This window comes from Myodes glareolus, chromosome 2, assembly GCF_982192425.1.
Source record: "Myodes glareolus chromosome 2, mMyoGla1.1, whole genome shotgun sequence".
Classification (NCBI taxonomy): domain Eukaryota; kingdom Metazoa; phylum Chordata; class Mammalia; order Rodentia; family Cricetidae; genus Myodes; species Myodes glareolus.
The window spans coordinates 132630166-132641389 of record NC_142027.1 but is presented as its reverse complement, the minus strand read 5'-3'; positions in this window follow the sequence as shown (position 1 = coordinate 132641389).

Genomic DNA, 11224 nt, shown 5'->3' with positions numbered 1-11224 from the left:
GTCCACTTTCTTCAGATATTTCATTTGTCCAGTAGTCTTCAGATTCCTTAACTGGGTGTCTTCATTCTCCTAAAAAGACAGAACCAAAACCTTTCCCCAACCCTAACTTTGGGGATTTCCTTTCTGGCAAGTTATATCTAATCAAATGAGAAGAATTTGTTAGTTGTATAAGTTAGTTTAGATTGAATGGTCACACCATTTGATGAACTATCACCTTTTCTAATCAAGAGCTTTCTCTTGTTCAAATAGAGTCTTTATCAATTTTGATGGTATCCATAGCTTTTCTTCTTCTGTGGAAGCAAAAGCAAAATCCCTTCCTCTATGTAACACATGTTCTGGTTTCCATTCTGAGGTCAGTACATCTTTAAAGTATATTGGCTGATTTAAATATGTAGATTTTTCTACTACCCAATGTCTCTCCACAGCTGTTATTCCTTTCTCATTAGCATTTAGAAAATACAAAGTTAATAAAGTATTATGCAATCTTTTTCTGGGGGTATCTATCATCCCTTTTGGTTTGTTTAAAATACCCTTTAGAATCAGATTTGATCTTTCTGTAACTGCCCAGTCCATAAGATTGTATGGTCTACCTGTAATATGCTTTATATTATAATAAGCAAAAACATGTTTCATTTTCTTAGGCACATATTCTGGAGCATTGTCTGTCTGTATTTGTACAGATATACTCATGATGGCCATATCTTCTAGTAAATATGTGATCACCGAATCAGCCTTTTCCTAACTCAAAGCAGTTGCCCATTGAAAACCTAAATGGGAGGGGCTTAAAAAATCTAAATAGGATTCAATGTTGTGATGTACATATTTTAGTTTTCCAAATCCTACAAAACGCAACACATCCATCTACCAGATTTTATTCCTTTGAGTACCCTTTGTTGCTTCCTGCAGATAGTGGTGTTTGGTTGTTTAAAGAACAAGTAGGACATTTCCTTGGCTTGTTGCTACATGATGGAAAAGTCTTTTTTAAACCTCTGTTATTGATATGGTTTTTTTTATGAAATTCTGAGGTCTTCAGCACATTTCCAATCAATTGACCGATTTCAGCAATACCTTGTGCTAGATGACCTGGCAGACCCATATGGGATCTGATGTGTGTTAGGGATATGAGATGATGCCTATTCCTGATTATATCTTGTATCTGAATAAAAAATAGTCAATTCTGTATCATCTGGTATAAATCCAGCATTTTCAATGTGCAAAACAACTTTTTCTGCATATTATGAATCGGTAACTATGTTAAGAGGTTCTTTAAAATCCCTTACTATCATGAGAATAGCATATAATCCTGACTTTTGGACAGAATCATAATGGCTTTGATCCACTTTACTCAAATTTTCTGACTTATAATCTGCCTTTCCTGATTTATTTGCGTCTGTATAGAATGTAGGGGCTTCAGTTATTGATATTTCTTGTACAATTCGAGGAAGGATCCAGCTAGTTTATTTATAAGTTAAATTCTCTTGCTTCTGGGATAGTTGTTAATCTCTCAAAAAAAACTACAAGATGTTTGCCAGGTTCATTTTCTGTCCATAATTTGTCAATTTCATCATTATTAAAAGGTACTATAAATTCTACTGTATAGTTTCCTGCTAATTGATGAAGTCTCAATTTTCCTTTTAAAATTAACTCAGAGACTTTTTCCACATAAGTTTTTAATTTTTAACTCAGATTATGTGGTAAAAAATCCATTCTAAGATAATATCTTCCCTCTGCATTAAAATCCTGTAGGGGAATGTTTGGAGGGTAATATGACCAGAATGCAGTTAAAATTCAGATCCACATGATCCACAGGTGCCTTCTGTAATTTCTCTTCAATCAAAGCCAATTCTCTCTCAGCTTCAATTGATAATTTCCTGGAACTCTTTAGTTCCTTGTCACCATAAGATTTTGTTTAAATTAATGAGTTCATAAGATTTAATCCCAAAAGTGAGCCATAGATGGGAAAGGTCTTCTAGAAATCTTTGGAAATCTTTGAGTCTGCAATTGATCTCTCCTAATTTGAACATTTTGTGCTTTAATATTTTATAACACTATTTTATAGCCTAAATAATTAATAGAGTCTCATCTTTGTATTTTTTAGGAGCAATTTGTATTCCCCAACAAGGCCACATCTTTTTTTACTTCTTCAAATGTTCTTTCTAAAGTATCTACATTTGAATAAGACAGCAAAATATCATCCATGTAATGATAAACTATAGATTCAGGAAATTGCTTATGTATCATTTCCAGTGACTGACTTACAAAATATTGACACAGGGTGAGACTATTTAACATCCCCTGTGAGAGAACCTTCCATTGATATGTTTTAGCAGGCTGAGAATTATTATAAGTAGGCACTGTGAGGGCAAATTTTTCTCTATCTTTCTTGTACAGGTACAGTGAAGAAGCAATCTTTTAAATCAATAACTATAAGATGCCATCCTTTAGGTAATAAAGAAGGCAAAGGAAGTCTAGACTGTAGAGAATCTACTGGCTGAATCATTGTATTAACAGTTAACAGCTCTTAGATCTGTTCTGTTACCATTCTCCATGTTCCAGATTTCTTTTTAACAGTAAATATAGAATTCAGATGGCTGGTTTCTTTCTTTTCTTTCTTTTTTTTTTTTTTTGGTTTTCCAAGACAGGGTTTCTCTGTAGCTTTGGAGCCTGTCCTGGAACTAGCCCTTGTAGACCAGGCTGGCCTCAAACTCGCAGAGATTCATCTGTCTCTGCTTCCCAAGTGCTAGGATTAAAGGCATGCGCCACCACCGCCCTGGCGGCTGGTTACTTCTTTAATAAGCATCTAGTTGCTCCTGTACCAGCTGTTCTAAAGTGTGTAGTTTCTCTATTGATAAAGGTCATTGCTTCACCCATGCAGTTTTGTCTGCCAACCATTTTAAAGGTAGAGCTGTTGGCACCTTTGAAATAGCAGCAGCTGTTGTGCCCTGTTCTTGTATAACCTGAATGGTCGATGACCGCTTTTATAAAACCTTCTAATAACCAAGTATCATCATGGTTATGAGATTTGATATTGACTGTGTCTTGGGTTTATTCCTCCAAATTTTGCCTATAAATGTGTAATTATCCTTTTGCATAGAGAATTGGCATTTTCAAAAGTCAGAGATTCAGTTATTATTTGCCTAGCTTCTGAATTTGGTATCATTGTATTTACTGCTGATGTCAGTCTTTGTATGAAATCTGTGAAAGTTTTTTGGGGCCCTGTCTGACTTTAGTAAATGACTCAATCTTCTTTCCTACCTCTTCAATTCTGTCTCAAGTATTCAAAGCTGCTGCATGGCATAAAGTCAGGATGTGGCCATCATATAGGGATTGCCTTTCTATATTAGCATAATCTCCTTCTCCAAGAAATTGATCTTGGGAGATTTCCAAACCTCTAACTCCACTTCATTGCTCAATGATCTTAGCCTCTTCTTTCCACCAGGTCCTCCATTCTAATTGTGGACCAGGTTCCAATAATGCATAACCAAGTCTCTCCAGTCTTTAGGGATAATTCTATTACAAGTTGACCACGAGTTTAACATCTGCTTCACAATAGGTGAATGCATGCCATAGAGACTATCACTTCCTTGAATCACCTTAAATCTAACATTGCCACAAAAACCCAGTCAGCTCTTACAGAGCCTTGAGGATATCTATCATTTGGCAATTCCTATAACTGAATATATTAAGGTTGGTTGTTTGAAAACCTTAGGCTGTTTCTCGCTAACCTTACAATTCAATGCTGAAATTGATCCTCCTTTAAATTTTTCTGTCTGGATTTGAATAACCCTATGATCTGTTTTATTAAGTTTTTCTAAGGCCTGTATCTTGGCACTCATATCAAACAACTTTTTAGAGATAAACCAAGAATTATCAAGATGATAATATTATATCATTCCCAGTTAAGTTGATATCTCTTCATTTAACTGTTCCATTTTTAAATCATGCATTGTGTAATCATAAAGAGACCTAAGTCCCTCTAATATAATTGTGTTTCCCATTTTTTAATGTGGGAAAAAAGTCTCTTTTAACTAATTCCTCCCTTTAAGAATCCCCAGTTTTCTCACCAAATCTGCCTTCGATGACGATGAAGGTGTGAGGCAGACTGCTGCTGCAGAGGACAGCAGAGGCCTTAGCAGGCGTCAAGGCAGCTGCCTAGTTTGAGAGCAGTCTGAGAATGAGGTCCAGAGAGAGCCCACCAGGAGAGAAGAAAGAGAAACCTAGACTAGGGGCAGTGACGCCGGCTGTGTGTAGCTCCGGCCTAGGCCAGTGTCTGCAAAACCACGGGCAACCGGCATTTTTGTAAATTTGTACCTCAAAAGTTGGCCGCCAGGTGTAGCACGAATTCTAATTGGTCCGAATAATATAAACCCAATCAGGTATTAGGATTAATGCTGAAGGTCATAAAGAACTAGAGAGTTCTTTTACCTCTACCGAATCTTCAAATAAAAAAAGGGCGATCCTGTCTAAATGAATCCTCAAACTGCATCTTCAGACCACATCCTCAGACTGCATGTGACTCCACCAGACATCAGACTACAGCTGAGCTCTTGTCTCCTCCTGCACTATATTCCTCTCTCTGCCCAGGCACATCCTTTCTTGTCTCCACTCCCTAAGTGCTGGGATTAAAGGTGTGTGCCACCACTGTCTGGCCTCTGTGGCTAGCTAGTGGCTAGCTCTGCACTCTCCACTCAGGCAAGCTTTACTTGCTAGATTACAAATAAATATCACTACATGACTTGGTTAAGGTTGCATGACAACGCTTGATGGTTCAGGGAGGATAAAACCTCAGATTTCTGCAGCATAAGACTTAGCTATTAATTGCTTAAAAACACCTGCAGTTTATGGGGCCCTAAGCCTTTTCTCCACAAACTGGTGTAGTCTGGTAAAGGGGAGATGAGAGGAACCTGGTGAGTCTGAAACATGCCGGGCCTGCTGACGCAGCATCTGAAAACCAATTGGCTGCATCCCTTGGAGAATTTGGCCACCCTTTCCAAGCCGCAGCAGAGACACATCTATCATTCTCACGAATGAGTTTATCCCCAAGGTTATTCCGGGATAACGAAACAGTACTGCTCTCTTGCCGAGGAGTCATGTATCTAGGCATCTGTGCTGAAGTAGATGGAGCGTCTGCTTCCCTGCCTCAGCTCACGTACGGCGACAGTCTGTGACTTCAAATCAGTGCAGTGTCTTTTTAATATAGAGTTTGTCAGGTTTTTCGACTCCTCAAGAAATCTGCCCTGCTTGCACATCAACCGTCTCTGCTAACTGTGGCCTTGGTTTCTTCATTCACCCCTGGTACCTTGAGATGTATTACAATGCCTATTTAAGGTCTGTTCTCTTTCCTAATGAATTTATTGCTGCAAGTTTCCCCTTTCAAACTGCTTTTGCTGCATTCTAGAAGCTTGATGGATGAAATTCCTGTTGTTGTTTGTCTTGTTTTTCAAGACAGAGTTTCTCTGTGTCACAGCCCTGGCTGTCCTAGAACTCACTCTGTAGACAGTTTGGCCTCGAATTCACAGAGATCCACTGCCTCTGCCTCCTGAGTGCTGGGAGTTAAAGGTGTGTGCCATCACTGCCCAGAGTTATTCCTGCTTTCATTTATCTCAAGCTGTTACCTTTTCCTTTTGATTTCTCCTTTGTTCCAGCCCAACCTATGGAAATAAAGAGGCCTGAGGATTAATGGGGTTTGATATAAAGGGAACAGGGCTTCATAAATTTTGGAATATTTTAAGTTTCTATATAGGAAACGAGTGGGACTCTGGGAAACTCGGAATGGGATTTCAAGTCATCTCAGATATTCTGGGCGTGCAGACGCAAATTCTAAACTAGAGCCACGAAGCTGCTTTGTGGGCATAGAGCCCTGATTGGTCACTGTCAGAGATGGCAGCTCTGGAGCACCCCTCACCCTGTTGCACCGCCCATCGCGGTCAGAAGGGGCGCTAGAGAACAGAATTTAGAAAATGCAAACTCTGACTCCCACAGGTGGAAGTGGCCTCCAGCCCTCCTGGACCTGGATACGGGTGCAGAGCTGAGCGCTTACCCCACTCGCTCTCTTCAGAAAAGGTGGCTGACCTGTCACGGACTTTGGTTGAAGTGAGTCTCAGCCTCAACCCGTTGAACACCAAACGGTGTCTGTGCACACATAGTTCCCCTCACTCTAAGGTCCTTGGTGCCAGAATGGCTGCCTGAAAAATGTCCTGTCTTGTGTAGGGGTGGATGGGGCGGGGTGTGGAGTCGGGGTGTACTTGGTACTCCTGGTCCAGCCCCAGAGGAATCGCTAGGACCTCTCAGGGATTTCACAGCCTCCTGCAGCCCCCAGGATTCTCCAGTCGAAGAATCATTTGGTTTGGGAGTTTGCAAGAAAATTATGTTCACGTTGGGCAAATAGTGTGTGCCACCTTTCACCCGGTAAATGGACTGATCATTTATGCAATACTGAGATCTTGGAAGGTGCAGGCATTGCTTTGTATTTTACTGATCAATGTCAAGACAAGTGGCCACGGAAAGCAAATGTTTTGTAACTAGATTAATTTGTGTGTGGTCTGATAGTTTTAAAAAATTGCTACAAGGGCTGGAGAGATGGCTCAGCGGTTAAGAGCATTGCCTGCTCTTCCAACGGTCCTGAGTTCAATTCCCAGCAACGACATGGTGGCTCACAACCATCTGTAATGAGGTCTGGTCTGCAGGCATACACACAGACAGAATATTGTATATAATAAATTTTTTAAAAATTGCTACAAGCCACCAAAATAGTTGTTTAAGGGTAACAAGCAAGCAAATGTACACTCCACTTACTTGGTAGTGATCTATTTATTTGGAATAGATAACTATGTAGAGGCTAGAAGTAAAACAGGTCACTAGGGATGGGGGCTGGGGGGACAGTTGCGTTACTTTCTAAAGGACGTGGAGTTTCTGTTTGAGATGATGAAATAGTTCTGAAAAATGAGCCACATGTGTGGATGCACCTAATACCTCTGAATTATATTTAAAAGTAGCTAAAATGATTCATTTCACAGTATGGATTTTCACCATAATAACAAAAGTGAGATTATCAGATGAAGTAATTTTAAGATTGTGTAAGAAGTGCTGAGAGATGGCTCAGTAGTTAAGAGCACTGGCTGCTCTTCCAGAGGACCTGGGTTCAGTTCCCAGCACCCACACGGCAGCTCACAGATGCCTGCAACTCCAGTTCCAGAGAAACAAACACCTTCTAGCCCTCACCAGCACCAGGCACCCATGCAGTACACACACATACACGGAAGCAAAACACACATATACACGGAAGCAAAACACACATATACATAAAAGAAAATAAACCTTAAAAATGATTGTAGAGGCACATACCTTTGATACAAACACTCAGGAGACAGAGGCAGGTGGATCTCTATGAATTTTAGGCCAGCCTGGTCTAGAGTTCTGGGACAGGTCTATTTAGAGCTACCCTCATTTCAACAATAACAGCCACAGATAAGTATTCATCAAGAGCTGGGCTGGAAGGAAGTCTAATTCAGGTCACATACTAAATCCTAAACTCGTCTTTGCAGCTGGAGGGTGGAAGGTGCCTATTGAAGACTGGATATTGTGTGTGCTCCTGGGGCGAGGACTCCAGAACCCCACGGGTAGGTAGAGAGAAGTGCTTCCATCTGTTCACCAACGGTAAGCCAAAAGGAACACATCCCAGACAGCCAAAACCAGCCCGTGTCCACCGTCATCGGACATCTGAATTTCAAAACAGATAACAAGTGTGATGGTCCATAAGATATTTGTGATGTACTTTAACAGTTTTTTAGTATAAAGCACAATGGCTTCGGGGCTAGAGAGAGGTCTCAGCAGATCCTGGGCACTGCAAGGGCTGCAGTATGTACAGCAGCCTCTAGTGGCCGCCACAGACACTGCACGTAGATAGCATTCATTCATACATACACAACACATGCATGCGCACACATACGTGCACACACACATATGTATGAATAAAATTAAGGAGTTGGATAGATGACTCAGTGGCTAAAAGCACTGGCTACTCTTAGAGGACCCAGGTTCACATCCAACATTCACATGGTGGCTAACCATCATCTATAACTCCAATTCCAGAGTATCCAGCATCCCTGTGGACACTGCAGGTAGGTGGTATACAGACATACATGCATGCAAAATTTCCATATACTTAAAGTGAAGATAATCCAGGTATTGGTGTTTCACACACCTTTAATCCCAACTCCTGGGAGGCAGAGGCAGAGTCAGGCAGATCTGTGAGTTTAGGGTCAGCCTGGTCTACCAAGTGAGTTCTAGGACAGTCAGGGCTACACAGAGAAACCCTGTCTCAAACACAAACAAATAAACAAAATATTAAAAAAGTAAGTCTCAAAATTTTCTTCTTAAAAACACTGTTTTATTATGATACTTTACGCACATATCACTATACATCGTACATATTTGGTTCTCTCCACTATTAGGAATATACTTATACCAAATTCTATTTCTTATCTGAAATTAAATTTTAGCTGAGTATACTGCAACCCCAATAGAATTTTCAGTCCAGTTACACAAACAAGATGCTCTCAGATATGTGATCTAGTGATCCAATGACATCATTCCTGTGATCTGGTGCTCCACTGGCATCATTCCTGTGGTCTGGTGATCCACTGGCATCATTCCTGCGATCTGGTGATCCACTGGTATCATTCCTGTGGTCTGGTGACCTACTGGCATCATTCCTGTGGCCTGGTGATCCACTGGCACCATTTCTGTGGCCTGGTGATCCACTGGCATCATTCCTGTGATCTGGTGATCCACTGGTATCATTCCTGTGGTCTGGTGACCTACTGGCATCATTCCTGTGGTCTGGCAATCCACTGGCATCATTCCTGTGGTCTGGTGATCCACTGGCATCATTCTGTGATCTGGTGATCCACTGGAATCATTCCTGTGGTCTGGCATTCCATTCACATCATTTTAACTTTTTAAGAATGTGACCTCAAGTTCTGAAGAAAAGCTGTCTAATAAAGGCTGTGTGGAGGGTTCCTGTTTCATGTCAGCATGGTGACTGAGGAGCAGTACAGTGAGGGAAGACTGCAGAAGGGAGGACCTGAGAATTCAGATGTTTCCTTTCTACTTCAACTGAATGGAAAGTGTATTCAGAGGCTGCTTGTTCATTCCCAGCTGCCCAGACCTGAAATCACATGGAAACCATATTAACTACAATGCTGCTTAGCTAGTGACTCTAGCATATTCCTCTTCTATCTTAAATTAACCCATTTCTATTCTGTGTATCGCCACAAGGTTGTGGCTTACTGGGTAAAGTTCCAGCATCTGTCTCCTTTGGTAGCTACATGGCATCTCTCTGACTCTGCCTTCTTTCTCCCAGCATTCAGTTTAGTTTTCCCGGCTAGCTCTGTTCTGCCCTACCACAGGCCAAAGAAGCTTCTTTACTAACCAATGACAATAAAACATATTCATAGTATACAGAAAAGAATCCTACATCAGGAAAGGACAATGAATGCAATCTTTCAAAAAACATCAAACGATCTAGAGCCATAAATATTTGGTGGTTATTATATTTAGTTCTGAATCCACTGTGTTAGAAATTTATGAATTTCTTAGTCGGGGTTGCTATAGCTGTATTGAAACATCATGATCCAAACAACTTGAGGACAGGATTCATTTGGCTTACACTTTCACATCACTGTTCATCCCTGAAGGAAGTCAGGACAGAAACTCAAGCAGGGCAGGAGCCTGGAGGCAGGAGCTGATGCAGAGGCCATGGAGTATGATGCTTATTGGCTTGTTCCTCCTGGCTTGCCCAGCTCTAGCTGAGCCCTAACATTTTCCTTGGGGGAGGGGGTGAGAAGGTACAGCGTTAACGACTCAGACACTGGGAATCAGGTAGAAGGCATACAGAAGACTCGGTTATTTAACAACAGGGATAAACTTATATACCCTCCCAGCACCCAGGCATTCTGATGCATTGACATTGTGTGGTCACCCCTCATTGACTAGGCACGATCAGAATTTCTGACAGCACCAGGCAGACTCCATGTTGGCTCCTTTCAGCCTTACAGGCCTTACCTTCTTACACTCAGCCTGCCTTTTTATAGAACCCAGGATCACCAGTCCAGGGTTGGTACCACCCAACGTGGCTGGGCCCTCCCCCACCAAATCACTGATTAGATTAGAAAAATGGCGCTATAGTGAGGTCTTATGGAGACATTTTCTCAGTTGAGGTTCCATCCTTTCCAGTGACTTTGTGTCAAGTTGACACAAAACTAGCCAGTCCAACAAAAATATGTGAAGTCAGTAAGTGGAGCAAAAGTGCTATTTCCAGCCTTCTGTTTTCACCTTCAGCCTTTTTACATGAGTGTGTCTCCTTCAGTGTCAATGTTCTATATCTACTCAACAAACGTTTGAGAAAACTTCTCTGCACATGTTCCAGCCCTGAGGATACTGCCTCTGCCTTCACACAGTTTGCAGTTCAGTTGGAGAGAGAGAAATGTCCACAGAAGAAAAAGACAGTGCTGAAAATGTTGCAGAGGTCACTTGATAGATGAGGAAAGTGCATTCTGAGGGGTGAGCATCCTAGCCTCGGCGATATGAAGAGGCCTGCTGTGTACAGTTCCTAAGGGAAAGTTGACAACAAAGAGAAGAGCCAGTCCTGAGGTGGGAAGAGAGCAATTCTCTTTAACATGTCTTTTGGTTTCTTCTGTATCTACTTTAACTGAAGGAAATTCCCATGGGAAGAGCTAAGTGACCGTCAGTGTGAGAAAGCCAATCAAGCCTGTATCTCAGGAATTCACCAACGATTAGAGTATGTGATTTCTTGGGCTCATTCCAATACCACTCTTCTTAGACATATGCCCAGCATAACCTTCATAGCTCCCATATAAATCACAATGCATGGTGCCAGCTGCATTCTTTTTAGTATTTGGTCCCACAGTTCAGAGGAATTCTCTTAGTGGATTCAAACAGTGAGGCTCAGGGAGGTGATATACTGGTAAGGCAGGTCATATGCTCTACTACCTGCTTAGATTTGTACAAGCATCAGAAACCCTGCTATCAGCATATGCCCATCCACTCACCAGAAGTGTTTGGATGGATGGATGGATGGATGGATGGATGGATGGATGGAGATGCTTTCCATTGCTTCTTAGCAATGCTCATCCATCATTGTATAAACAATGTGTCAAAAAAACTGTCACTGGGTCCACTGTAGCTCTGGCACTTAGGATGG